At 40.8% G+C, this 26,934-nt stretch overlaps 1 protein-coding gene across 1 annotated transcript in view; it reads right to left on the bottom strand.

Annotated features, from left to right (window-relative positions):
- PALLD (palladin, cytoskeletal associated protein) overlaps positions 1–26,934 on the bottom strand; it is a 423,408-nt gene that overhangs the window by 96,275 nt on the left and 300,199 nt on the right. The gene's annotated exons all lie outside the window — the stretch shown is intronic.

Raw genomic sequence — 26,934 nt, 5'->3', positions numbered from 1 at the left:
CGGCGGCGCGGCGGGCGGGAGAGAGGAGGCGTGGCTCGCAGCTCTGGGACGCGGCCCCCAGGTTAGGGAGGCTTCCCCGCACCCACTCGTAACCTTGTCCCGCCCTTTGCATCTTTCTGGTCGCAGGCCCCTTCCTGGGGCAGCCAAGCTACAAATCGGGCTTTCCTGGAACGATCGAGAAGTGCTAATAACGGGAAAGAATTTAAGTTTTTTAGGCCCATAGATATGTTGTCGGCATGTTAGGATGATTCTCCTCCGGTGTTTGTGTTTTTTCCTTTACAGACTAAAGAGTGTCCAATAAACGCGACTCCAGGGCAGCGTTTTAGGGGAAAGCAATACAAACTCACGGTAGAATGGAAGCTGCCCTGAAGGAATGGAACTGCGAGACTGGGGCTGGGACTGGGGCTGTGGGGAGGGAAAGCGCATACAGTGTAAAAACGATTGTGTGACATTAAATCGAAAAGCACAAATCATCATGCAGTATATTTCTTTTCTAAGGAAGAGGAAGGATAATTTTTAGATTTCCATTAATTAGTTTACTGGGTTCTGTGTAATAAAAAGCTAAATTCAGGAGCCCTTAGGGTGAGAAGAGTAAAGCATTTGATCTAGCAACATCTGAGGAACCCGGTCCCTATCCTATCCTGTGATCCTCTTAGCTCATAAACTACTGGAGGCCCTGAGTCACTTATTTTAACGCTCATCTACACAGGAACTTCTGTAGAAGTGTTTTCAAAGAGGAACTGGACTCATTCGTTCCAGAATTAATATTCTATGCAAAATTTGTGACAGATTGTGGGCTTAGCCCTAAATCCAGATCACCAACTTTTCTTTCACCAGATCAGCTAAGAACACCCCTGGCTCTGTGTATAATCCTCCGGTAGCTGGGTTGGCACACCATGTTACAACAATTTCTGTCTTCTTTCTCCTTTCAGAGTGTGCTCCTTGGCCACTGGGACCAAATCTTTCACACACAATAAGCTGTTAACAAAATGAATGCATGAACGAATGAATGAATGGTAATATCTACCATTTACTGAACTTACTGTTGTGCCAGGCTGTTTCGGTAACGTGGTCACTCGGTAACTGCCAATAAATGCTAACTAGTTTTGAATAGCCAGTAGACCACTTGTTTAAAGGGTTTAGTACTGTAACTGTATCCTGCCGTCATCACTGATATCTAACACTAGCATTGCTAGGTTCACTGTCTTCAGCCAGGTAGTCTATTCCTCTCTCGGAAATATCTTTATTGACTTTTAAATGAATAACGATGTCTGTAAAATATTAAAAACCAAATATTGTTCTTTAAACAATAAACCAGAATTGAATGTCCCTGTGATTTTACTCCCAGAGATAAATTGTTAGCTGCCTAAAATATAGTCCTCCAGGCTTTTGGATGTGTATTTAAACACACACTTAAAATAGCTTAGATAATTGTTTCCATACAATTTTGTAACTTTTTTTTTGAGACAGGGTCTCACTCTGTTGCCCAGGCTGAAGTGCAGTGGTGCAATCATGGCTCACTGCAGTTTTGACCTCCCAGGCTCAAGTGATCCTCCCACCTCAGCCTCCTGAGTAACTAGGGCTACAGGCACGTGCCATCATACCCAGCTAATTTAAAACATTTTTTTTTGTTCAAGACAAGGTCTCGCTATGTTGTCCAGGCTGGTCTCAAACTCCTGATCTCAAGTGATCCTCCCACCTCGGCCTCCCAGGCGTGACCACTGCACTCAGCCTATAACTTTTTTTTTTTTTTTTGAGACAAAGTCTCACTCTGTCACCCAGGCGGGAGTGCAGTGGCGTGATCTCGGCTCACTGCAACCTCCACCTCCTGGGTTCAAGTGATTCTCCTGCCTCAGCCTCCCAAGTAGCTGGGATAACAGGCGCCTGCCACCACACCCAGCTAATTTTTGTATTTTTTGTGGAGACGGGGTTTCACCATGTTGGCCAAGCTGCTCTTGAACTCCTGACCTCAAGTGATCCGCCTGCCTTGGCCTCCCAAAGTGCTGGGATTATAGGCATGACCCACTGCACCTGGCCTGTAACCTATTTTTTTTAACCTAATAATATACTGACCATAGTCATCTTTCTGGGGATAATACAAAGCATTATCATCTCTTGCATTTTTGAGAGGGTGATAGGCCAACAATTCATTGTCCTGGAACACAAGCTTTAAAGAGTGAAAATCACTTTGCCTATTCTAATATTTCTAACAGTATTTCCCTGTTTAGCTTCATCTTTCTTTGAATTCTCAGTTTGTTTACTCCCATGTCAAATGGCCCTTAGGGCTGCAGCAATGACATCACCTGGCCTGCAGCAGGGTTTTCTTGCAGGCTGTGATGGGACACTGACTACAGAGTGCCACCAGACGAGAGTTAGGACGTGTGATCTGTGCCATTAACTGTGGGACTCTGAAGCTTCCTTATTTCCACAATAATGGGATTAATCTGATGGATTTTTAAGTTATACTTCTTAAATTTTATGATTTTATGATTTAGGAGTCCTTTCACAACATAAAGAGCAGAAAGAATAAAACAGATGTCTGATATTACCACCTGTAGTGTTTACCGGCCATGGAAGGGACTGTGGGGTAGAATAGACTTGAAGAGTTGATTGGCTGTGAGAAAACATACGCACTTCCTTTACTCTGAGGAGACAGCAAAAGAAGGATGATCCATTAGATCTGTCATCTCTGTGTCTGCCTTATTCCAACTACAGGTGCCCGGAAAGATGCGTACGTACACATGGACCAGTTTTCACTTTTCAGTGCCGAAATCCACGAAGATTTAAGGCACTGATGCAAAACACTGAATATTCCAATGTTTGCAACTTTGAAGGTTTTACACATGAACCGTGGGAGGTGTGGATACATCTTGGCCATCACTTTGAACAAGCCCCAGAATTGCTAAAACTAGTATCAGTAGAAGCACTGATGAGAATTTCTGCCAAGTTTGAAAAAGAATATTCCATCCTCCTCTGAACACTGAAGATTCTGATCGAGTCTTCTCCTTCTATTACTTTTATTTCATTCTTCCTTGACTAAAACTTAGCGCTCTGTGGATTTGAGATAAGATGAAAGGGGCAGAGAATAAATACACAATGAACTTTTATTTCGTCAGGAGTGACACTCAAGGAACTCCCTCCAGCTTCGCTGGCTGTATCTGCCAGAGTCTCTGCTTTAGGGCGTGCATCTCTGGCTTTACCTTCACAGGCTTTGGCTCAGAGGCCTAAGGCTTCAAACATGCAAATTTACTTTGAGATGAAACGTTGGGCTCAATTCGCCAAGTATTTGGGGAGAAAAGTGGAAAGGGTGAAAGTAACCTTCAAATCATTCCTTTTCATATTTTTCTCACAATGAAAATAGTGAAACGTAGGTGGTTAAAAACTAAAACACTAAAACGAAAGACACTAAAAACCAACAGTATTCACTAAAGAAAGAAGATATTGGCAGTGAAACCAAATCACAGATCTATCTATTTATCAGTCGACTGATTGATCTATCTAACTACTGACGGGTATTGCACACTATCTAGCTCAAAATGCTCAGCATAGGTAACATGATAATATTTTATAAAGTAGATATGATTAGCAAACCAAGTAAATGTCTTTTTACTGCTACCACAAATCGACATTGTTCAATCATGCTTTTCTAACTTAAGAATTAAAGCCCAAAATCTATATTTTCATTTATTTTATTTCCATGTAGCAGCAAAGGAATATTAATATATCTTCAGGCATTTTGCTTAATATTTTAATGATAATTACCAAAACTTGAGATTTTCCTAGAAGATTCCTGGCTTCTGGATTGGCACATTTTCTACAAGGAGGCTTTTGCTATGTGTTTCCTCAGAGTGATCAATGTTGTCTATAAAAGATGTTCTGATAATCAGGTCAGCATCAGGATCTTGTTCCATTCACTTCTGGTGTTTTGATGTTTGTTGTTGCTGTTTTGAGACGGAGTCCTGCAGAGTTACCTGGGCTGGAGTGCAATGGCGTGATCTCGGCTCACTGCAACCTCCGCCTCTCAGGTTCACGCGATTCTCCTGCCTCAGCCTCCCGAGTACCTGGGATTACAGGCATGCACCATCACACCCAGCTAATTTTTTGTATTTTAAATAGAGACAGGGTTTCACTATGTTGGCCAGACTGGTCTCGAACTTCTGATCTTGTGATCTGCCTCTTCGGCCTCCCAAAGTGCTGGGATTACAGGCATGAGCCACCGCGCCTGGCCTTTGATGTTATTTTTAAAAACTTGATTTAGCTCTTATATATTTTTTAGAGTGACAGAATCTTGCCTGAATGGCCTGTTTCTTCTATTGTAGTTGCTACCTTTGCAAGGGCTCCCAACTACATTTATCAAACAAGAACAAGACTAAGGAAATAACAGATTAATTATAGATTTTACCTGATATTGATTCATAGTAATGTTATGTTTGGGAAAATGTTTCTGAGAGTAGAATGCTTAAGATCAGCTTTTAGTCCATTCATTTTTAAGAATAAGCAACTTTTAACAATCTTGGACTATTTTGAATTTGGACTCTGTAATTAAGTGTAACATTTTATACAAAACACATTTGTCTCCATATCAACAACTAGTAATTATTTTAACAAAAGTGAGAAACTTTAAAAAACCAAAATGTGGGTATTCTAAAGAGGCTCAGCCTCATGCATTATCTGATCATGAAGACAGACTAGTAGGGGAGGAGGGAAAGGGCACCCCTCCGAGGACAACTCATATTTTGAACATGAAAACAAATTCATCTATCCTATTGGTAAAGATAACTTTATGGCTCTTTGGTTTGTTCACAACTTTTTATTAAGATAAGGGAGAATGGATCGGGAAAAAAGAAATGGGACTGTTTGTACTTATATAGACATAACTAGAACCCAGTGGACATCAAATGCTATGTCACAGGGATAATGACAACCAGGTCTGCAGTTGGAATGTAAAGAAAGGCCACGCTACGATAAACAAAAAACAGGCTGAGCTTATGAGAGTGAGGTAAGCCTTGAACATCCGAGACAATTCCAGAGGACTCAAAATCAGAGTCGGGAGGGGGCTGAAGAGATCATCTAGTGAAGGCATGTCCTGAAAAGAGCATGGCCTTTGGAGCTGGACAGAGTGGGGTCAGTTCCACTGTTTCCATGACCTTGAAATCACAAAGGTTTTGTTTTCTCATTTGTAAAGTGGAGGTTAAGGTATTTACCCTGGACTGCTGTTGAAAAGACACAGTGCGATGCTGCCATTGCAGTGCCTAACATACTGTTTGGTATGTAGCAGGTGGGGAGCTGGTTTTTGTTTGTTTGTTTTTGCCTTTTAATTTTGTTTTTGCAAAACACAGTATTTAGTTTCAGATAATAAAAAAAAGAGTAAAAAAAAATAATCTGAACTTTACTTTGGGCTGGCATTATGCCAATCATGTCACATGCATTCTCCTGTTTATCTGACTATAGAAACCATGAAGAAGCATCACTATAACTATCATCCCAGGGACAGTGAGCACAGAGAGGTTAGGTAACTTGCCCAAGGGCACGGAGCTGGTAAGGGGAGGAGCGGAGATGTAAATCCTTAACTCCAGAGTCCAAGCTCCAAGGAATATATATGTTTGGAGTAAAAAATACATATTTATGGAAAGTGCATTCACCATCCATTCACCGTCCCTAAGATCTCCATTTTACCAATGGAGCAATTGATTATTGCCAAGTTTTATTGTGCATAGTCAGGTCTGCTTGATCTGAAATAGTTAAGGCAGCTTCTAAACATGTCCTGCTTGATCCACAGTAGAATCTGACTCACTATTGAGCACCCTTTTCCAAATCAAATGAGTTATGCTGGCTCTGAAGGAATCATCCACAGATTCCATGTGGATTACTAAAGAGGCATAGTGAGAATTTGCCTGTTTATGTGATTCTCCTGAATAAGTGGTGAAATACCGTTATCAGTGGACTAAATATTTGAACTTATCCTACATAAGAAAAACCTTAAGTTGTATCTTATATATATAGTGATGGATAATAGACAAAGATGGGCTATTTAGGCGAGGATTATAGATTTTACGTTAATCCCAGTGGCAATTCATGAAGTCATGGGCAAGATCATGCATAAAGTCCTCAGCTTGTTCTTTTAATACTATTAATATTACCTCTGGTGACACCACAACAAGGAATCTTGTGTCGCATTTCATGTAGATTTCCAGGGTGCTTAGAAAACACCCAGATCAGCCATGATTCCATTGTCGCTCCCAGAAATACAGGAAGTAAAACTCTCTCAGCAATGGAGCTGCTTAGGGTGTTGCAGCGCCGTTTTCAGAAGAATGAAGTCAATTCAAAGGAAACCATGGACTCCGACAGGCTATACATAGGGGACTACCACAAGAAGGAGGGAATTGGGTCTATTTCCCTAACTCTGATTAACCTGTCATCTCTGAAACCTTCCTTCTACCCAGCACTTCACATCTTAAACTTGAATACCCATTCTTCTGGATCAATACACGAATCCTCTGCGTCAAATAAACGGGATTATGTTATCTGAAGTACTTTATTTTTCTCATTAGGAAAATACATAATGATTTGCTTCAGTGCTGAAGTTAAAGGTTTTCTAGCAAAGATATCCAACTACTAAGAGAATCATTGAGATTATTTTGCAGTATATATCTTTAACAAAATAAAATGTACAAACCTAGACTCCAATATGGAAATGGAATGAGAAGAGAGAGAGAAGAGAGAGAATAAGGAGAAGTCAAACATTCCAATTAAACTTTCTTTAAATATAAAAATGTAATAAATGTATTTAAAATTAGAAAATTCTCTGAATATAGACCATAAGCTCCATAGGAGAGAATATTTGGTAACATTGGCAATTAAAGAAATGAATTTGGCCAGGCACAGTGGCTCACGCCTATAATCCCAGCAATTTGGGAGGCCAAGGTGGGAGGATCACTTGAGCCCAGGAGTTGGAGACCAGCCTGGGCAACATGGCAAAACTCCATCTCTACAAAAAATAGAAGCCAGGTGTGGTGGTGTGCATCTGTAGTCCCAGCTACTTGGGAGGCTGAGGTGGGAGAATCGCCTGAGCCTGGGAGGTGGAGGTTGCAGTGAGCCAAGATCATGCCACTGCACTCTAGCCTGGGTGTCAGAGTGACAACTTGTCTCAAAAAAAAAAAAAAAAAAAGAATTTATCTGATATATAGTTTATATAATTGACAGTTAAAACAATTGACAATAATATTGATATTGCCTGTTACAGGCCCCTTAAGTGAGTTATACTAGGTCACTGCTGATACAATGAAGTACTAGATTTCAAGGAAAAAAAATTAAGATTTTTTTTACCCAAGATTTCCATAGTCGTAAATGTAAAAAATAATTCCATTGCTCCAAAGAAGATCATTATTCTTGTATTAGTATATGATATTTGTCTGTTTTTAGTAACTTTAGAAAAAGTTCAATGATTTTGAGAAAATTTGGTCAATTTATAAGACTTATCAAAAGATGTTTCAAATTAAACTTTGGTTCAATCTGTTATGTTCAAAGGAACTGGTGGCCTATGAATATTTTCAAATGACTATTTCTTTTACAATATATAATGGATTTTAATAAGATATGGCTCATGAAAAGAGTTCAGAGAGAAGACTGCAGTGAGAGAAATAAGAGTTTAGAATATCATTTAAAAAGTATTCACTTAAGAGGATTGGTAAAAAAATAAAAAAATAAAAAAATGTATTTCTGGACAAAGTTGACAAAGTAAGATTTTGAAAGTAAAGTTTTCAATGCAAGTGAAAAGAAAATACGGCAACCATAAATAAAGACTAAATTCAGTCCTGCCTCTTTAAAAGCCAGGCCTTCTGTAAATCATTACCTCAATTTTAGCAAAAGTCTCATTAGAGATTAATTTATTGGCAATGGGTATATGCATGTTTGGGCCCATTGTTGCATTTTGTTCATTAGCTTATAGGTGGCAACATTATTATTCCATCTTCATTTGTGGGTGGTACAAGTACAAGCTTGACATAACTTTGGTGTCATTGTTCCCTTGTTTGCCCACTGCATGTCACTTAAGAAAACTTTGTGTAGCAATGAATAAACTGGTCTGACAAAAATTATCTTCACAAACTGACTCCATTTTGGAGAACACAGACACAGTCTTTTAGCATCATGGAGGAATTAATTTTTGATTCAGTCACCTGCTTCGTTGTCATATTATGAACAAAGGGCCCTACATAAGCAGCCCTGGCAGAGCACAGTGGACACAAATACTGGCTTTTCTAGGCCAAGTAGTGTTACATAAGGAGAAAGGGATTTCTTTTTTTTGAAATGGGTCCTGCTCTGTTGCCCAGGATGGAGTGCCGTGGTATGATCTCAGCTTACTGCAGTCTCCATCTTCTGGGTTCAAGCCATCCTCCCACCTCAGCCTCCCGAGTAGCTGGGACTGCAAGCGTGCACCACCCCATGGCTAATTTTTTTCTATTTTTTGTAGAGACAGGGTCTCACCATGTTGCCCAGTCTGGTCTCAAACTCTTGAGCTCAAGTGATCCATCCACCTGCCTTGGCCTCTTAAAGTGCTGGGACTCTAGGCGTGAACTACCTTGCTGAGAAAGGGATTTCTGATTCTTGAGCTGCTCATTGTTCAGAGACAACATCAGGAAAAATAGAAGAAACGGGCCTAGCAGTGTTCTCTGTTACAGTGACAGTAAAAATTGATGGGGCCAGCTATGGTTCCATGAAGTCTCTTTGTCCATAATCTTAGGCAGGGCCAATTTATTCATTAGGTTCAGTGGGCAGGGCTGACACTTTGGGCAACCCATTTTAATTTTAATAAACCCAGAAGGAAAAAGTGAACATAAATAAATATAACAATGATGACCATATAATAATGAATCCAGCCTGGGTTACATTCATCGTTATACCAATACAACTATAAAATATAATTCTATTTTTTTTAATGGAGAAACAGACCCACAAAGGCAAAAGTGCCTAAGGCCCATGAAAGTCATAATGCAGCCCTATCCTTGGGTATCTGACATTCATCTGAAACTTTGACACTTTTCTTTCATTAGATATAAAGACAAGCTCTACCACCTATTCTCCATTTACCATTGTATTCTATGTGAACCTAAATCAGCAGGTGTCACAAGGTTTTAGAAGAAGAAAACAACCTCCAGTATTCTCAAGCTCTTCATAATCAAAGCGCGGAGACAAAAATCAGCTGTTGACAACAGGTGCTTTGCAGTTGTTCATTCATCTGGACATTTCTTTTATGAGTTAATTACTCATAGCTCCATGGTGAACAATCTGCACATCTGGGAAAATAAAACTGCCCACTGAAAGTGAATTACTAGAGCGTTGGTGAAACACAATAGTTAATTCATTTGGATACCCTTAAAAGGCTTAACAAAAATCCCTGAAGCACTTGGAAGTTGGACTCCGTGTCTGAAGAATGAGTTAGCATCAGGTTGAAGGCTGCAACATAGGAATATGTGATTCCAACTTCTCATTCAGCTCTGGACACTTCCCTGGGTCACCCACTCTCTCCTTTACACAGCCACCTCTCCCAGAGCTTCCCATTGATCAGTATCATTTGACCTCATCAGCAAAATGCCCTGCTTTTCATTTAAGTGCCTACAGATTTCCTTTTCAATTTCAACTTCTTTGTGGTGAAAAGAGAGTACTTTGCTACCTGCCTCCCCTCCCCACCCCGCCCCCTCCCCAAAAAGAAAAAAATCTAAAACCAAACAAAAGCTCTAGTATGTAAAACAATTCCTAAGCTAGGTTCATTATTATCACACAGCTATTTAGACTTTAAATATAAGAAAGACCTCATCAGGTCCTGAGTCCTCTTGGAAATGAGGTCTTGAGACAAAATTCTCATACTCTCTTAGTTTCCCCATGTGTTCTGCGGAGGGGCTGGATGGCTGAGCTCTAACATTCCTTTCAGCTGGAGGGTTCTGGGATCAGGCCTCAGGCCAGCCCACCATGGCCTGGCACAGAACTTTCAGCAACTCTTCAAAGGGTGTTGGGGTATTATACAGAGCAGTGGGCTTCAACAACAGTCTATTGAGAGATGAGAAAAAAAGTACTAAAACTTTTTGTTTTTTTTTTTTTTTGAGACAGCGTTTTGCTCTGTTGCCCAGGCTGGAGTGTGATGGCGCGATGTCGGCTCACTGCAACCTCCACCTCTCGAGTTCAAGTGATTCTCCTGCCTCAGCCTTCTGAGTAGCTGGGAATACAGGCACGCGCCACCATGCCCGGCTAGTTTTTGTATTTTTTTTTAGTAGAGACGAGGTTTCACCATTTTGGCCAGGCTGGTCTCGAACTCCTGACCTCAGGTGATCCACCAGCCTCGGCCTCCCAAAGTGCTAGGATTACAGCCGTGAGCTACTGCACCTGGCCTAAAACTTCTCTTTATACGTATATTCATCTCATTCTTCAAATTTTTCTCTCTTTGTGTATATCTGTATGTGTAATAATACATTAAACATGTATATATTTGTACATACATATATATACCCATATCTGCATACACACACATACATATACATGATATTTTACCAAAGGGGATGAATGATGAAAAAAAAACCCTTAGTATCCCATGGTTTTAAGGTAAGATGAAATAAGTAGAGAACAAATACGTAATCAACTCATCAGATAATGTTTTACAGAGGACTTAGGATTTCCATTTCTAATGTCATGCTTAGCACTATTTAGTTCATAAACATACACTTTCAAACATGCAAATTTAACTTCAGGTGAAATAATTGAGTCTATTTTCCACTACTTTGGGGAGGAGGATGGATTAGGTAAAGATAATTCCTTCAAATCATTCCTTTATATGGAGATTCAACTAAATACCCTCACTGTGAGTTACAGAGTAGATTACTCTGGGCATATCTTTATGTCTGCGACATTTGGAGCTTGGATGTTGTGGACAAGCAAAGCATGCGACTTGCTAAATCTTTTTCCATACTGATGTGACAGGAATCATAACCCAAAGAAATACAGAGACATTGATTACTCAATAACTCTTATTGCGATCCTCACTTAATAAATAATAGCATCATTAGATTCCTTCACTGGTATGACATACAACATTGCAAAATTTATATATGTCTGTCCTCCAAATTTTCACTGATGCAGGTAATTTTTGGAGTTATCTCTGTAACTATCATTCTCATATTCAAATAGAAAAATTATCACCTGGATACCTGGCTTCTGGAAGCCCATCATTTTATTTACTCAAAGTAGAAGTTCTTCCTCATACCTTTGGTCATAGTCAAGAGAATTGTCATCTGCTTGGGATACTTTAGGTGTATTTTCAAAAACTTTCACTGAACACCTACTGAAGTAATGCAAGTTCATGCTTAAGAGCTCATGCTTTGGGTGTAAATCCCAAGGCTGATACTTTGTCTAAATCTCAACATACGCACTTGTGATGCATATGTATCCATATGCATAACTGGCACTATTTCTCCATGTTCTTTTCTAGTCCTCAAAGCATAGCTATACAAATAGCTTGCAGTTTCACAAGGTAACTATTATTTTATCATTTATCATAAACATTTTTGCCTTCATAGGTAGGCTTAATTGTTACTAGTTTTAATTGCTGCATAATATTCCATTGCTAGGTGTAAGGCTTTGGGGAAGTTATTTAACCTCTCTGTGCCTCAGTTTCCTCCTCTGGTAAAATGAGAATAATAGCACTGCACACCTCATTAATTGCTGCAAGGATTCAACGAGACTTTGGAAAGCATTTGGCACGGCGCACATGGCATTGCTGCCAATAAGTTTAGTTATTACTGAGAAACATGACTTCTGCCACTAAGGAGTTAACATTCTAAATAAGTAACTAGATGAAGCAGAATCACCTTGCCTAAGACAAGACTATAAATTGTCTAGAGCTCCTTCAAACTCTTAAGTCTTTCGAAGTAAGACTGATGGAAGTACTGTTTAAGTTCGCCACAGGAGAGGGGCAAGAAGGCAAAGGCAGTAAGTAGAGCTCTAGAGAACAGCCATTAAGGATTTAACTACTATTTTCAACAAAGGAGTTGGCTCTGGCATTAACTCTTTATGAGACCCTGCACAATTCACTTCGAGTCCTGTGTCTCCATTTTCAAATCTCCACTATAGAGGGTTGGATGAGATTACATTTAACATTCTATGATTACTCAATAGTTATTATAAGCCATCACAGGAAATTCTATAAATATATATTTACTCCTTTGCTTCTCCTCTGCTTTTTGACACCTGGGTGTGTAAATAATTTCTGCATTGTTCTAAGTCGCAATTATTTTTCCCTGGAAATGCAATAATTCAAACAAGCTGATTTATGCAAAATGCTTTCTAATCATTTGGAGTTCTTTATAATTACTCCCAGCAGTAGCGGGGTCACCAAAACAAAAGCACGGAAAGATTAAATGAACTGCTCTTTGTGAGAACAGTTTATTATGTGATCTCAATGTCAGGATTGGCTCCCAATTGCCATTCAGGGCTTTAGAAGGAGATCCTGATGCAGGTGCTCTGAATCTTCTCTTTAAACTGGGGTGCTGCTGATGACGGTGTTTAATCCTGGGCTGACTCTGCCAGTCTCTGGTTACCTCACATTATTCACAGCTATACCAGAGGAATCACACACACACACACACACACACACAAATGGTGTCGGAGCCTCTGCAGTTACATTTTTGTGGGTGATTGTTTTTCTCTCAAAAGAATTACACTTGCTAATTTTAAATAATTGACATTTTGCTATTTTTGCTAGCTTTGCTATTTTTAAATAATTGACAAGTCAAATCAGTAAGTAAAGCAGTTCTGTAAATGGCAAAGTCTATTACAACATCACTAACTAGCTACACAAAACTTTGTGACTTATATTTGCTGGATAGGTAAACTCTGAAGCCTCAGTTCTTTCTGACTCTGGAATCCTGCCTCTTGCCTGTAAGCTTGTTCATCATCATCTTTTTTTGAAAGGCATTTATTATTAAAACACACAAAATAAAGATGACAAAAAATCTACCTCTATGTATAACACACTAGCACTATTTCACCATGTTCTTTTCTAGTCCTCAAAACATAGCTATACAGATAGTGTGTAATTTTACAAGGTAACTTTTCGTCATTATTGTATCATTTATCATAAACATTTTTTGCCTTCATAGGCTTAATCATTACCAGTTTTAATTGCTGCATAATATTGCATTGTTGAGATAAGAGAATATTCTGTGTATTTGACTTCTAAATTTTTTGTTTTAAAATTATAAAAAATATGCTATACTAAACATCTTCAGGCTTATACATTTCTTTTCCCATTTTGAGTTACTTCCTCAGGGCAAATACTGAGAAGTATGATTTTGAAGTCAAATACTCTTTTTACCACTATTTATTTATTTATTTGAGACAGGGTCTCACTCTGTTATCCAGGCTGGAGTACATGGTACAATCATGGCTCACACAGTCTTGACCTCCTGGGCCCAAGCCATCCTCTCAAGTAGATAAGACTACAGGTGTGCACTGCCACGTCTGGCTTTTTCGAAATATTTTTTTGTAGAGATGGAGTCCCATTATATTGCCCAGCCTGGTCTCCAACTCCTGGGCTCAAGTGATCCTCCTGCCTCAGCCTCCCAAAGTGCTGGGATTACAGGCGTGAGCCAGCACACCCAGCCTTTTCCCCCTGCTCTTGACATCTATTGCTAAATTGCTTAAAAAAAAAAAAAAAGTCAACTAGTGAAGCATTGGTAGGATGGAGCTTGGTCATTAAAATGACTATTTGTGGGCATAACACTGTGTCTCATTTTAATTTTTTCTTTGTTTGTGATAATAAACATTTTGTCACAAGCCTGACATTTTCTTGAAGCATGATCAAGGTAGCTTATTCAATAGAGTTTATATTTCAGTTTAAGTGGGGGGCATGTTATTTTTGGACCCAGAATACACTACATTGTAAGATCATCTACATGCCGTGGTCAATCTTTGTGTGTTCCCTATTTTGCACTCCAGTTTAGCTCTCTACCTAAACTCTTCTGGGCAGGTTCTGGTAGTTTCTGATTCAAGTGTGGGCTGTCCAATTTTGTATTTTGCATGAGAACAGAAGGATAGATTTGTTCAACTGCCAATCCTAGAGTTGCCAACAATTTAGTTATTGAGGGCTTTCAAAACTCTTACCCAGGATGAGTGTCTTCTATTTATTCCTAGTTGTGGACATAAGTAAATTGATTTCTTGGTTAATAGAAATAATTTCTCAATGTTGGTTTTGTAGGACAAAAAAAGGTTGTTTCAAATTATGTTTAGGAGTATCTGAAATTCTCCTTCCAAATCTTTGTTGTCTTCCACCCGTACTGCAAAAAAAGTATCAAAATAAGAGCAGCATTTATCCATAGGATCAGTGACATATTATTGGCCACTGTGGAGAGTTGGGGAGATGGTATTGAGAAGATTAAAACAAGTACTGACAGTTTCTTTGCGTAATTTGCCTCTTTTGACATCTTTTTCAGTAACTATCAACATATTTAAGTTAGACACTGTATCTAATGGACATTTAACTGATTTGTTAAGAGGTAAGATTTTTCTCAAAGGATACAATTATAATTCAGTGTTCAGGACATGTCTGAAAATGGGTTTCCAGATATTTCTGTTGGTTCTTGGAAACTTCCATCATCTTGGGCTAAAAGTTTCATGCATTACACATAAAGGGAATGTGATAGTGCTTCTAATGCACAACTTGCATTTTTCTATCTTTAACAAAAGCATGCTTATTATTGCCACTGCCACTAAAAGAGTTTCTAAACATCTCTTCAGACACATGTCTATAAAAAGCCAACAGAAAGGGATAGATACGATCTGTTTTTCTCACTCCAGCTGAAAGACCAGAGATACTTCTTTCCCTGTTTATTTTGTGGAACAAGTAAAACAAAAATCCTTTGCCCTTTTTTCTTTGCCTATTTTTACTCTCCGCAATTGCCTTGAGTCCCTGACACACTTCTATTCTGAAATACTTCAGCACTCACTTCCTTATTTGGTCGCTGGAACTGCTCTTTGTCTTGTTCAAACATTCTGCTAAGCTTGCAGCCTCCCTTCACCCCCGCCCCTTGCCCACCACTCCCCCTTTTCTACACACACACACACACACACACACACACACACACACACACACACACACACGGGGCTGGCTCCAACAGGTCACTCTGACTCAGCCTTCTCTGTAGCTCACTAGCCAATCCCCCATCAGTTATGCCCATTTAAGGAGTACCTTTTGGAAACCATAAAGGACCAGAGAGTTTTCAGCTGTTTAAAAAGACTGCTATGTTGCATCACTGGAAGTCACCGCAAAGCATGTATTTCACACAATTGCCTTCATCCTATGGCAGGGTATGTATTAAAAACAACCACCACCAAAAAAAACCCAAAAACAAAACTCCAGGCTGCTTAATTAGTGGTTACTTTATTCCTCAGTGTTTTGGCAGTTAGATTTGGCTGATAGAGGCAGAGTTCACTATCTGGTTAGTTGTCAATGTTCTCTAATCTATGATTCATGCCAAGCACTCCAATCTCATACTTAAAAATATATATATATATATATACACACATACACATATAACATAGGCCTAAGTAGATGTGCCAATAACACAAAGTAAAGCTCTGGGTTCCTAAGCGAAGAACACACATTTTCAATAAATGTTCCCTTTGCTCTCTTGAGTTGAAAACAAGCAGGCATTTGGAGTGCTGAAGGCTATTTTCTGGTTTCTCTGCTCAGATGTGAGTGAGGAAAGCACGGCTCTCTGCATTCCCTATTTAAGAAAGAGCTGTAATGGTCCCATCCAATAACACAGAGCAGTGTTTCCTTACATATAAACAACTGAGAAATTCCTTGGGCAAGCACATAGCCTTTTGGTTCCTGGAACAAAGCGGATGGTGGTATTCATTATGTCAAATAAACACATCATCCACACTCCAAAGGGAAACCTGAAACAATAAGCTGAACAAAGCAGTTTTCAAGGTTTTAATCCTCTTGCAATTAGCCCTTGTCTAACTCAACTGAAAAATTAAGAGTGAGCGATTTTCCCAGAAGAAAGTACCCTTAAGTGATTAAATATCCACAGTTTGTTCCCAACACTTGTTCTGAAAAAGAATTGGAGCTCGTTTTCAGAGGCAAGTAATCTAAACATACAGGATATCCTATCGCTTAGTATTATTTCTCATTTAGCCACCGAAAATGGTCTGTACCTTCCCTCGTCCACTGTGTTAATTCCTGCAGCCCTGTTACTGGGCAGGCATTGGGCTATCCGCTCCAACCAACCTTTACAGTTTCCACTTTGATCAGAATAAGCAGCAGATCAAATCCTATAGGAAGCACGTTCTCTCCCTGCCTTGTTACCATTCAGTCGATTTTGCTTATTTGTGTTCACCATGGTGACCAATGTGGAAATAGTGTTTAGCTTATGAAATTCCCAAAGTGTATTTCCCTATTTTATGGAGGACAGTTTTAGACCAGCTTGGATGCATTCTTGTTGGAGGAAGACTCAAATCCTTCTTGGATATAGGCAAGGTGTAAGTGACAAATATACTTTCAACTATTTCCACCAGTTAGAATCTCAACGAGCCTGGATGTGCCTTACAAAGTGACTTGTAGGTTCAAACTTGTTTAGGTTTTAGAGCACATGGAAGTTGTGAATGTTTGCACACTATTACACTTCATTCTATTACAGGAGCACCAAGCAATTCTGCTAAAAGAAAATGATGCTAGTGTATGCCTGCAATATTGAAACAGTCACAAGCATATGTCCATGAGAAATGAAATCTGTCAAAGCCCTTCCAAGTTAATTTTAAAATGTTTACATTTGCTCATTCATCTTGTTCTTGAAAAGAAAAATGACAGAGGTCACTAAAAGATTAAAATATTCGCTGGGCACAATGGCTCATGCCTATAATCCCAGCGCTTTGGGAGGCCGAGGCAGGTGGATCATTTGAGGTCAGGAGTTCAAGACCAGCCTGGCCAACATGGTGAAACCCCGTCTCTACTAAAAATACAAAAATTAGCAAGGCATGGTGGTACACAACTGTAATCCCAGCTACTTGGGAGGCTGAGGCAGGAGAATTGCTTGAACCCAGGAGGTGGAGGTTGCAGTGAGCCGAGGTGGCGTCACTGCACTACAGCCTGGGTGACAGAGCGAGACTGTGTCTCAAAACAAACAAACAAACAAACAAACAGAAAAGATAAAAATAGCCATTGTCTTTTAGGAGAAAAATTTTAAATTGAGAAAATTATAGACATTCGGGAAAGAGGGTCACTGTTCACTTTCAGCCCAGTGTCGTGGGAAGCATCACTGGAGAACTGTTGGAATCAAGAACCTAGTCCAAGACTGGGCTTAGAGACCTGCACTCTCCTGCCATTTTTGCTGCAACGCAGTTATGTCGCTTTTGAGGAAGTAATTTCGTCCTATGAACCTTATTTTCCACATCTATAAAGTACAGACCTCATTTTAAATCAGAATTCCCAACATGGTTCGGTTTCATCCTAACAGAAATTATACAGTTGCTTAAGGCAGTCCATATAATCTATTAATTAATGCATTTCCACCCTCATTGTCCCTGCACTGCTGGTAGATATATTTGATACATAAATTAAGGGATTCAGAATTTCAATTCTTAGTGCAAAAAAATCAGGAATTGGTAGATTGAAATGATTTCAAATAATTTCCCCAAATCTAAACTCCCAAACTTTCAGGACAGTTGGTTCTTGTATTTTTGGTGTGTAGCCTTCACACTGATAATTTCCAAATTCAGCCAAAATTTTAGGCTTAGACTCAACCTTTCTCATTGTTTTCTTGGGATCAGTCTCAAACTTTCTGAGACTGGTTTGGAACGTCTCAAAAATGCTGGCAAAATGTATTATTGATAGCGTCTTAATACATTTTTTTGTTGTTGCTTCATCCCACACTGTCTCTATTGAATTCAGAGTTTACTTTAACTTGATTCTATTTCCCATCACTGAAATTCATCCCACTCTCATCTTCCCCTGGGCTCAGGGATATCCTGAGGGATGCTGTGAGGTTCCATAATGAAAAGGGGCTCAGAGATGTGGGGAGAAGGTTTCTTATGCACACATTATTTGGTTATAATAGCCTTTCCAAAGCTACATGAATGATTTGTTTTTTGAGGGAGGTCCAAATATTATACAGATCAAGTTTACCATTTAAAATATATCCAATTATGCGAGACATAATCATACAGCAGCTCACATCTGTAATCCCAGCTACTGGTGAGGCTGAGGCAGGAGGGTCACTTGAGGCCAGGAGTTTAAGACCAGTCTGGGCAACACAGTGAGACCCCCAACTCTAAAACATTTTTTAAAAATTAGCTGGGTGTGGTGGCATGTGCTGGCAGTCCTAGCTACTGAGGAGGCTGAGGTGGGGGGATTGCTTGAGTCCAGGAGTTTGAGGCTGCAGTGAGCCATGATCACACCACTGCACTCCAGCCTGGGTGACAGAGCAAGACCTTATCTCTAAAATCAACCAACCAATCAACCAATCAATCAGATAATGTTATTTTTGTTGTTGTTGTTGTTGTTGTTCTGTAACTGCCTTGCTCCAAAGCAGGGGAAGAGATACATTAAAAGCCCTTCTTTTATAGCCCTTGTTTACCTAGGAAAGTGTTGGGCATGATGTAGAGTGAAAAGCACTAACTTGGAAGTAAAGAAGATATGTTAAATTCCATGATTCCACTAAAATCAATAATACTTTCATCATATAATCTCCTCCTTACCTTCTACAGGCTTGAATTTTTACTGGGAGTTATAATAATTTGAGGAAAAAATACATCACCTCAGTCTTTAAATATGTGGTAGAAAATAGATTCAAATTCATTTCCGCCCCCACAAAAAAGTACGTTTTTCAAAAGAAAGAAAAATTCCAGACTTAAAGAACCACAGGGACACTGAGCCCTTCTGCAGCAGCATTCCAACCACCAATTTGCCTCTGGGGAGGTCCCTCAGCTCCAGGCCCAGCATTCTTTCAAACAGCCTGGGATCTCGCTGATGAATCTACATGGGGGCTGGGGACCAGTACAAATTTTAGGCTTCCCTCTAATTTCCACGCCCACATTTATACTCCAGGTTTTGATGGGGAAAGAAGGAAAATAGTTGCCATCAACTTCTCTACCTTTGTTTAAGTGCAAAAAGAGACACACATACACTCTTCATTATAAAACTTCACATGAATGAGTACAATTGAAGGCTGCTTTCCCAACTTTGACTCTGAATCTCAATACTCATCAAGGAGGCCTGATCGTGAATGTAACATGCTCAGAATGTCTTCACTCTTAGGAAGAGCTGCAGAAATATCTCCTGAGATGGAAAATCTTTGCAAACTAGCAAGCAGGAGAGAGTGTGTAACTTAAATCATCACAGCGATGTGCTGGAAACGCATTCTCGCCTGACATCTGGCCATGACTCAGATTGCCATCCTGGAGGCTTCTTTGCTAAACTTTCTGCCGAACTCCCTGTTCCACAGATGCTGTGCTCCTTGTCTCTCCATGCAGATCAGCCCTATTTGACAGATTCTGTAATTACCCATAAGAGGCCCAAGGGAGATGTTTGTGTATACAGTGCCCCAACAAACCAAATTAAGCTAACCACCTTCATGAAGCGATAAACAGAAAGCAGAGATTCTTAGATACCCCTTACTAATCGTCTGTACTGCCGTATTTCTAAGGAGGCCAAGCTTGGACAAGGGGGTTGGGAACAATCCTAATTGGCTCCAGGCCACAATTTGTGGTTAGTTTCCCTAACACAAAAGTCTAGTCTTTGTCTTGCCAATCTAAGAGAATAAGGAGAGTTTTATAAAGCCATTTATTAGTATGTTTCTCATCAGTCATCATAACCACTCTCACCTCATGTTCTCTTCTTTTATGGAAATACGTTTTTTCCTTGATGTCCTGCTTTATACTTTTGGCCTTTTCTATATTGTCAAACAAAAGTCCCAAAGCAGCTCCATAGCAACCACCTTTTTTATCTCACTCAACAGACTTTCAGGAAACAGGCGAGGGTAGGACTGTCACCTTCACCCAATATTTTGATATGGTTTTTATACTTCCATTTGACACCCCTAATATCCAACGCTGAACAGAAGCCACCATAATATCCAAAATTTCCTGTTTCTCTCAATTCAATAAATGTGTGTGTGTGTGTGTGTGAGAGAGAGAGAGAGAGAGAGAAAGAGAGAGAGACAGAAAGAGAGACAGGGTCTTGCTCGGTCACTCAGGCTGTTATGCAGTGGTATGATTGCGATTATGGCTCACTGCAACCTCTACTTCCTGAGCTCAAGTGATCCTCCTGTCTCAGTCTCCTGAGTAGCGGGGACTACAGGCACATGCCAGTATGCCCGGCTAATTTTTTAAACAATTTTTGCAGATGAGGTCTCACTATATTTTCCAGGTTGGTCTCATACTCCTGGACTCAAGAGATCCTCCCAGCTTGGCTTCCCAAAGTGCTGGCATTACAGGCATGTGCCATCATGCCTGGCCATCAGTAAACATTTTTTGAATACCTACTGATTAAAAATACACTTCCTTATCTACTCATGACAAAAGAGAATCAAGATATTAATCTTTCCTTCCAAGCAGACACACACACAATTCCACTCCAAAACAGCCAGGTGCTAGTAGAGAACAAAAGGAAAGGGAACACAGGTATGACGGCAGTACTGGAAAAACACCAAGACGCTCTGAGAGTGGATCCTGAAGAATATGTTTGGGATGTCACTTTACATGTTGGCTGAACCACAAATCCAGGCAATTCTAACTCTTTTGATTGTCCACAATCTTATTAGTTTTTTGGGTGCAAAGTTGATTCCTTGGAAGATTCACTGTAATAAATGCTGCTGTTCTCTCCCATTCTCCTTAAGTCACCAATTCTCATGTCTTTCAACATCTGTTCTATCTAGGAGATCTCCGTCATCTTACCTGTGAGCACTCAATTTTTTTGTCCTTAACCTCTGACTTTGGAGGGGAAGTATTTCCATTCCCTTGAAATACTACCCAAGCCCCAACTTGTGGTCATGGTCCCACTCCTTCCAGACTCCTCCAGGGTCCACATCTAACTATCATACTTTGGCTATCTTGAATTTTCTTCTTCTTCTTCTTCTTCTTTTTTTTTTTTTGAGACAGAGTTTTGCTCTTGTTGCCCAGGCTGGAGTGCAATGGTGCGATCTCGGCTCACTGCAACCACCACCACCTTCTCCTGCTTCAGCCTCCTGAGTAGCTGGGATTACAGGTGCCTGCCACCATGCTTGGCTAATTTTTTGTAGTTTTAGTAGAGACGGGGTTTCACCATGTTGGCCAGGCTGGTCTCGAACTCCTGACCTCAGGTGATCCACCAGCCTTGGCCTCCCAAAGTGCTGGGATTACAGGCATGAGCCACCATGCTCAGCCTATCTTGAATTTTCAATCCTCAAATCTCCTCTTGTCAATGGGCTCCTTACAAATTTCTCTTATGCTAAGAACATCTTTCAATGACCTGGCTTGGTGATCAAGAATCATTCTTTGTCTTTCCATTCATCACCAAATGTTTTAAAAACATGGTCTATATATGCTCTTTTCCCATTCTTGCTCTTTTTCTGTTCTTCTCTCTTTTCCTGTCCTCCTCTCAACCTCTTACGATCTTGCTTCTTCCTCTCAAATTATACCAAAATGCCTGGGAAAGTCCTCAGCAGCCACCGAGACACCAAATCTAATTCCTCTTCCTAGTGCTCCCCCTTAAGATCTTCAGAATGTTAATCTTTAGAATGAGCCCTGTCTTCCTCAGAGGCTGACCTCCACTCCTTGCCCCCACATTGTTCTCTCCACCCTCCTTCTATTAATACTTCCCTGACTACTCCTTCTTAGCTGTGTTCACCAGCTCCATTTTGCCCCATGTCTGATTTTTTTTTCTTTTTTTTTTTGAGAAAGAGTCTCTCTCTGTCACCCAGGCTGGAGTGCAGTGGCACAATCTCAGCTCACTGCAACTTCTACCTCCTGGGTTCAAGCAGTTCTCATGCCTCAGTCTCCCAAGAAGCTAGGATTACAGGCACCTGCTACCACGTCTGGATAATTTTTGTATTTTTAGTAGAGATGGGGCTTCACCATGTTGACCAGGCTGGTCTAGAACTTCTGGACCTCAAGTGATCCACCCACCTTGGCCTCCCAAAGTGTTGGGATTACAGGCGTGAGCCACAGTGCCCAGCCCCACGTCTGGTTCTTAAATACAGACATTTTCCAGAGTCTGTCTTTAGCCCTCCTCTCTTCTCAGTCTAAGACTTTCCCTGGAGCATTTCTTCTTTCTTATGGCCTTATGTTTCTCTCTAGGTGGATAACTAAAACATGTCTTTAGTCTTAATCTCTCTTCTGAGTTCCAGAAATATCTTTCCAACCATTGCTCTCCAGCCTGGGCAACAGGGTGAGACCCTGTCTCTCCAAAAAAAAAAAAAAAAAAAAAAAAAAAAATGAAGAAGAAGAAGGATTTATAAGGGAAAATTTAAATAAAAGTGGGAACACAGAGTGGGAAGCAGAGCACTTAAAGCTGTTTTACCCTGAGGGAATTTCTCAGAAGCTAGAGAATGAGCTTCAGTTTTCATGGCCTCATGAAAACAAGAGACAGAAGACAAAACCCAAGGCTGGCCTGAGGTGAAGAGGCTAATCATAGACCATTCCCTGTAAAGTGAATGAGAAACAGCAGCAAAAGAAACTCACCCACAAATGCTTCCAATATTGGATGTATTAGACATAGGGCATACAAAAATGACACTGTGTTTAAATAAATAAGAGGATATTTTTTCATCTCCTGGTTCAAAAGATGGTAGCCCACCCACTGCAAATGCTTAAAATCCCTGGCCTGCTTACACACTTGATATGGTTTGGCTGTGTCCCCACCCAAATCTCATCTTGAACTGTACTCCCATAATTCCCATGTGTTGTGGGAGGGATCCGGTGGGAGATAATTGAATCATGGGGGCGGTTTCCTCCATACTGTTCTTGTAGTAGTGAATAAGTCTCATGAGATCTGATGGTTTGATGAGGGGAAACTCGTTTCCATCGGCTCTCATGCTCTCTCACAGTGCAGCCATGTGAGATGTGCCTTTCACCTTCTGCCATGATTATGAGGCCTCCCCAGACATGTGGAACTGTAAGTCCAATAAATCTCTTTTGTAAATTGCCCAGTCTTCAGGTATGTCTTTATCAGCAATGTGAAAACAGACTAATACAATGCTTTACGTTAAGCTTCTCTGGATGTGCTTCCTCTTATGTATCTACTCAATTTTCAACACAAATATGTTTTTTTGTTTTGTTTTGTTTTGTTTTTTTGAGACGGAGTCTCGCTCTGTTGCCCAGCCTGGAATGCAGTGGTGCAATCTCAGCTCACTGCAACCTCTGCCTCCCAGGTTCAAGCAATTCTCCTGCCTCAGCCTCTTGAGTAGCTGGGACTACAGGTACACGTCACCATGCCTGGCTAATTTTTTGTATTTTTAGTAGAGACAGGGTTTCACCATGTTAGCCAGGATGGTCTCGATCTCCTGACCTTGTGATCTGCCCACCTCAGCCTCCCAAATTGCTGGGATTACAGGCATGAGCCACTGTGCCTGGCCCCCCTTATATTCTTATATATATGAATATATTTTCCCTTATATCCTCATATATATTATTATATTTTCCTCTTATATTTTCATGGGCTTACTGGGATATGTAGTACTTATATTACAGATACGAGATATGTTTTGTTTTTCCCGCTGAACTGCTAGCACTTGACACTCTAAATCTTCTCTTAAAACAAAATCTCTGGGCCAGGCACAGTGGCTCACACCTGTAATCCCAGCACATTGGGAGGCCGATGCTGATGGATCACCTGAGGTCAGAAGTTCGAGACCAGCTTGACCAACATGGTGAAACCCTGTCTCTACTAAAAATACAAAAATTAGCTGGGCATGGTGGCGCATGCCTGTAATCCCAGTTACTCTGGAGGCTGAGGCAGGAGAATCACTTGAACCTGCCAGGCAGAAGTTGCAGTGAGCTGAGATTGCACCATTGTACTCCAGCCTGGGCAACAAGAGTGAAACTCTGCCTCAAAGGAAAAAACGAGGCCAGGCTTGGTGGCTCACGCCTGTAATCACAGCACTTTGGGAGGCCAAGGTGGGTGGATCACCTGAGGTCAGGAGTTCGAGACCAGCCTGACCAACATGGAGAAACCATGTCTCTATTAAAAATACAAAATTAGCCAGGCATGGTGGCACTTGCCTGTAATCTCAGCTATTCAGGAGGCCGAGGCAGTAGAATCGCACAAACCCGCAAGGCGGAGGTTGCAGTGAGCCCAGATCGCGCCATTGCACTCCAGTCTGGGCAACAAGAGTGAAACTCCGTCTCAAAAACATAAAAAAGAAAGAAAGAAAAACATCTCTGAATGACTCTCAATATGTTGCACAGTACTTTCTATACAATCAGGAATCAGGAAGTGCTTGTTGAATTAGGTTAAACTGAGTATCATTCACCGTGTGTGTGTGTGTGTGCGCGCGTGTGGGTGTGTACTCATAGCTTTTTATTGGCCCCCAAATTTCTCCCTAAAGCCTTTAGTCTCGTGAATCTCCTCACCACTCCTGCAAAATCCATGCCCATTTGTACCTTCTAACTTTTACTTAGGTTGCTTTCTTTACCCTCCTCTAATCTTTTCCCCTTCCTCCTGCTTACCAAGAAGTTATCTTACTTATTTTGTTTCTGGCTCTCATCGCCCTGGGTATTGAAGTGTTGTGGTTAGGCACCGTGGAGTCCGCATCTCGGGTGCCAGCACCCAGCACAGCTCCGGGCACGTGTTTAGCACTCCACATGCATTTGTTGAAAGAATAAGTGAAACTACATATATGTATGTGTGTAAATGTGTGTGCATATACATGTTTATACACATATATGTATATACATATATACACACACGTATCTATACATCTTGTCAGCCCAAATAGGTTGTAAACTCCAGGAAAATAAGAACAAATATTTTGCTTTTAAAAAGTACTCTTCAAATGTAACTACTGCTTGATAAAAAGGATCTATGCTAAACGACCGCTTCTCCCAGCTGAAGGCAGACCATCTACATTACATTTTTACTCAGTTAAGAGCAAACAATAATAAGTGAATAGCAGGCTGACTCTGTGTGTTAAAAATGATAGGTGATTGAATCTCAAATGTATTAGTCTGTTCTCACACTGCTATAAAGAACTATCTGAGACTGGGTAATGTATGAAGAAGAGAGGTTTAATTGACTCACAGTTCCACAGGCTGTACAGGAAGCATGGCTGCATGGCTGGGAGGCCTTGGGAAACTTACAATCATGGTGGAAGGGTGAAGGGGAAGCAAGCACGTCTTACCTTGGTGGAGTTGGAGAGAGAGAGAGAGCAAAGGGGGAAGTGCCACACACTTTTAAACAATGAGATCTTGGCTGGGCTCACTGGCTCACACCAGTAATCCCAGCACTTTGGGAGGCGGAGGTGGGCAGATCATCTGAAGTCAGGAGTTAGAGACCAGCCTGACCAATGTGGTGAAACCCTGTCTCTACTAAAAATACAAAATTAGCCGGGCGTGGTGGCACATGCCTGTAATCCCAGCTACTTGAGAGGCTGATGAGGCAGGAAAATCACTTGAACCCAGGAGGCAGAGGTTGCAGTGAGCTGAGATTGCACAATTGCATTCCAGCCTGGGTGACAGAGTGAAACTCCATCTCAAAAAATAAATAAATAATAAAATACACAACTAGATCTTGTGAGAACTCACTATCACGAGAACAGCAAGGGGAACGTCCGCCCCCATGATTCAATTACCTCCCATCAGGATTACAATTTGATATGAGATTTGGGTAGGGACACAGGGCCAAACCGCATCATCAAAGGACTACACAATGAACATTAATTGATATCTACTAAGTTGTGCTAGATACTGGGTCAGGTACATGGGATACAAATCTAATAAATGAGATAAAATCCCTGCCTTTAAGAATCTCACATTCTAGAGAAGCAGGGAAATCTATGACCTCTAATTGCAAGGTGCTAAGTGCTGTAACTTACCAGGAGGTAAAACAGGTAAGGCCAAAGCAATTACCTCTGTAACAGGGGAGTCGGGGGCTTCTTGGTTTACAAAGGAGATCTCTGCAAGGCTAAGCATGTACGAGTTTAGGGGTGGGTGGGAGAAAGAGCATTCCAACTGGTGGAAACACACGCACAGAGGCATGAAGTTGTGCAAGAGCCCTGCATGCTTAGAACAGTGAAAATTAGTTTGAACTTAACCCCAGAGGAAATTCAGGCAAGTTTAAGCATCGGATTGGACCGAGAAAAGGAAAGGCTGCTTTGGGCCTAAAATGAGAGAAAAAAATTCCTTAAATAGTTTTACTTTCTCTCTTCTCTTATGTCCTTCTAACCAGTATTAGGGTTCACATCTGTCCCTCCCTTAAAGCAAAGCTTACCTCAAATCTCACATTCTTTAAGAGAATGGTTACTAAGAAACCGTATTAGAAATTCAGCCTAGAGACTTAGGAAATGCTTGTTGACCTATTCAATACTAACCCTCTAAATACACAGCAGGGGCAATTTAGCCTCCCATCTCAAATTTTTGAGTAATGGTCTCACTTTGGGAACTCTTTTTTTTTTTCTTTAGAGTTTCACCCTGCCACCCAGGCTGAGATGTAATGGCGCAATCTCGGCTCACTGCAACCTCCGTCTCCCGGGTTCAAACGATTCTCCTGTCTCAGCCTCCTGAGTAGCTGGATTATAGGCACCTGCCACCAAGCCCACCTAATTTTTGTGTTTTTAGTAGAGACGGGGTTTCACACCATGTTGGCCAGGCTGGTCTTGAACTCCTGACCTCGTGATCTGCCTGCCTTGGCCTCCCAAACTGTTGAGATTACAGGTGTGAGCCACCACACCCGGCCTCACTTTGGGAACTCCTGAA

Source organism: Pan paniscus, chromosome 3 (genome assembly GCF_029289425.2).
Source record: "Pan paniscus chromosome 3, NHGRI_mPanPan1-v2.0_pri, whole genome shotgun sequence".
Classification (NCBI taxonomy): Eukaryota; Metazoa; Chordata; class Mammalia; order Primates; family Hominidae; genus Pan; species Pan paniscus.
This window is presented reverse-complemented; position numbering and strand designations above follow the sequence as displayed.